The sequence below is a fragment of the Pinus tabuliformis genome, chromosome 3_1 (assembly GCF_031772625.1).
Source record: "Pinus tabuliformis cultivar Carrire ecotype Pingquan chromosome 3_1, CPIR1, whole genome shotgun sequence".
NCBI classification, from domain to species: Eukaryota; Viridiplantae; Streptophyta; class Pinopsida; order Pinales; family Pinaceae; genus Pinus; species Pinus tabuliformis.
The window spans coordinates 630,342,919-630,346,921 of NC_142301.1; positions in this window are offsets into that span (position 1 = coordinate 630,342,919).

The window sequence follows — 4,003 nt, forward strand, 5'->3', positions numbered from 1 at the left end:
TGGGCTAAAGATCTACTTCAGGACTGGGACTTGATCGACATCAAACCTTCGTCGGGCAAGTATACCTGGTCCAATAAAAGGCTTGGTCCAGGCCACATCGCAGCAAGGTTAGATCGATTTCTTGTTCAAAGCTCTTTTTTACTTCTTGGTCTAGATACTAGAATGCATATCCTTCCATGCAGTGTCTCTGATCACAGGCCCATTAAGCTAGATCTCTCGGCTCATTGGGATAAAGGCCCCACTCCGTTTAAATTCAATCCTCTCTGGATCAAGGAGCAAACCTTCTTGCAATTAGTAAGGGATATGTGGAAGCAACCAGTGAATGGCTCTCCGTTCTTTGTGTGGGAGGAAAAACTCAGGAGAGTGAAGGCAGCTCTAAAAGTTTGGGCAAAATCTCTCCCAAACCCTACAGCGGAAAGAAAGAAGTTACAAGAGCAGCTAGAAACCCACCAGCTTTATTCAGAAAATGAGGAGATCACAAAAGAAATACTTGAAAAAGAAGCAGATATCCAGCAAAAGCTGCTTAAAGCAAGCCTGGCCGAGGAAGAATATTGGAGGATCAAATCGCGCAGGCTATGGCTCAAGGCAGGTGACATAAATACATCCTTTTTTCATAAACAAGCCCAAGCCCGGAAAAACTCCAACAGCATCACCGAAATCAGGGAAGAGAACTCTATTCATAGAGACACTCAAAGCATAAAAATTGTGGCCTTTCAACACTTTAAAAAGTTGTATAGCGAAAAAGAGGAACAAGCTCAAATTTCACTGACTGTAAATGAGGTTCCCAAGCGGATATCTAACAGAAAGAATCAGTTCTTGGAAGCAGAAGCCACAAACAATGAAATCAAAGCCGCCCTCTTCTCTATGGAGCCGGACAAGGCTCCAGGCCCTGATGGCTTTACAGCCAGATTTTTACAGCACTGTTGGCAGATTATCGAAAAAGACTTGTGTAGGATGGTACGGAAGTCTCAAAACTGTCAGAAGATAGGGGGAAGCACTAATTCGGCTTTCTTGGCCCTTATCCCCAAGGAAAGAGGTGCAAATACCTTCTCCAGATTCCGCCCCATCTCCCTTTGCAATATCAGTTATAAGCTGATAACAAAAGTGATAGCGAACAGGTTGAAAACAATTCTCCCGGACATCATCCCAGAGAATCAGGGGGGCTTCATTCAGGGAAGACAGTTAGCAGACAACTATATTTTGGTACAAGAAGCAATCCACTCAAGTTTGGCCCGGAAGGAGAAAGGAATGGTTATCAAACTCGATCTTGAAAGTGCCTTTGATAGGGTTAGACACAGATTCCTGCTGGAGGTTCTACATAAATTCGGGTTTGGGCACAAGTTCATCAATTGGATCAAGGCCTGCATCAGTGAGCCATGGATTGCCCCTCTGGTAAACGGGAGAGCCACGGACTTCTTCAAAGCCTCAAGAGGGCTGAGGCAAGGGTGTCCCCTCTCCCCCTTGCTCTTTGTCCTTCAAGCATCAGTATTAAGCTTCCTCTTGAACAGAAAGCAGACAGAGCAAGAAATAATGGGAATAAACATAGCAAGAGGAGTAAAAAGTATAAATCATGCGCTGTTTGCTGATGACTCTCTGCTGCTGGGAGCCGCTTCAGTGGTTTTGGCAAACCGTTTTAAAGAGGTAGTGGAAGAGTATTGTGCAGACTCAGGAAGCAAGCTCAACAAAGGCAAATGCCAAGTTTATTGTTGGAACACCTCTGCCAGATTGATCCAAGCTATTTCTAATTGCCTAGGATTCACAACCTCCGCTGCTTGGACTTCATTCAAATACCTGGGGCTCCCTGTCTTTCAAAAAAGAATCCTCAGCAGAGATTGGATGCCGCTGCTGGAAAAATTCAAGCTTAAAACTCAGTCCTGGGGATATAATTGGCTCAATTTAGCAGGCAAGACAGTATTGATAAAGTCTGTATTGAATAGCCTGCCCATTTTTCAGGCAACTGCTATGATGGCGCCCAAGAGTATAATGAGGAAGATGGATGAGCATATAAAAAAAAAAATTTGGAAAGGGGGCAAAGGCAATGAGAGGAAAATCCCTTTACTAAGCTGGAATATGATCTCCCTGCCTAGATCAGAAGGCGGTTTAAATTTTAAAAATCTCAACATTCAAAGCACAGCAATGGGTGCCAAATTGGCTTGGAGGATTATCGCTCCAAAACCGGGCTGGGCACAACGGGCCTTGTGGAAAAAATACTACGGAGGGCAGAGAATGCGCTGCCTGAGCAATTCAAAGGGAATAGCAGGTACGCAGATCCACAAACACTGTGAAAACTCTGTACCTCTGATCAATCAGCACGCACATTGGATTCCAGGCAACGGTCAGCGAATACGCATCTGGGAAGATAGCATTATGGGAAGCGATCCGTTGGCTGAAGATCACTCATTAGTCACGCTGAGAGAATGGATGAACTCTGAAAATATCAAAACATTGTGGGATCTGTCCCTCTGGGACAATGGAGATTGGTGGCGGTGGAAAAATTTGGAGGTGCCTGCGAATCTTGCTCACGAGTACGCTGCCCTCCTTGCCCATCTGAAAGGCAAAGCCCCGCTGAGCTTAAGGAAAACTGATGTCAGAGGCTGGGGACCGATCCCTGGCAAATACACGGTTTCTAAGGGATATGCCCAGCTCACTCGAATTCCCAGCGCTCCGCCTGATCCGAGGCCATGGCAGGGGGTTTGGTCATTAGAAACGCTGCCCAAAGTGGATACCTTCTGCTGGCTGCTTTGCCACCACAGAATCCTGACAGAAGACAGACTCAAGAAAATTGGGTACTCAGGGCCATCACGCTGCTCTCTGTGTGAGGATCATGAGGAAAACGCATCTCACATGATGCTAACATGCAAATTCGCTGCAGACTTGTGGAAGGAGGCCTTGTGAGCAGATTTATTTTTGGTGAATTTTTTAAAAAATATTTATCACTTAAAACTGAATTAGCATGAAAATAATTTCCCTATTTCAAAAGAAAAAGGCACACTAACTCTCAAAATTTCATTATAAAACAGAATGGATACCATAATTATCTCATAATATGTAAGCATAATATTTATAGAATGGATACCATAATTATCTCATAATATGTAAACATAATATTTATAGACTGGGATATGCTTAAGAGAATAGAGAATGGTATATTGATATTTATACACTGGGATATGTTTAAGAGAATAGAGAATGGTATATTGTTTTGAGTTGTTTTGGTTTTTCCTTATTATTTGAATTTATTAATAAAAAATATATATTATTTGATTTTTAAAATAAAATAGTGATAATAAGTGAAATAATTATTGGAGTTTGTTTGGAATAGTTTAATTGGTAATAGTTATGGAAATGAAGTCTTATTAAACCAGAAGTATGGCATTCAAATCTTGTGCTATCCCTAATCCAGATGAGAAGTTGGACATGGTAAAGATGTAGTCCTCCAAATTAAAATAAAAAAAAATAAAAAAATGAAATAATTATTAGAAAAATAAAATAAAATAATTTTAAAATCATATTATAAGTTATTTAAATTTTTATCATAATTATAATAATTATAACTTTGATTAAAATTTAAATATTCAATTAAATAACAAGCATAATAATTATTTAGTTTTAATTTTTTTATAAAAAAAATAATTGATAACTAAATTAAAATATTCAAATTTATTTGAACATCATTTAATGCTCAAAAATATGGTTACAAATAGACAAGATATCTATAACAACCATCATTGGGTTGATAAGTAGCATGCACATATAAACCTACATAAAACTTTTAGTTACAAAACAATAATGAGTGGAATAATATTCTCCAAATAAAAATAAAAATACAATCAACCCAATATTTTTTTGAATATTCCTATTACTTAAAAGTGCAATCACCACACAATAAAAACATTGGATATTTAGTAGAATATTAATGGAAAACATGTGTACCCGGATGCGGGTGAATTAAATGATAATTGATGGTTTTAATGAAGGGTGGAAGCGCTTGGTACTGCCAGCT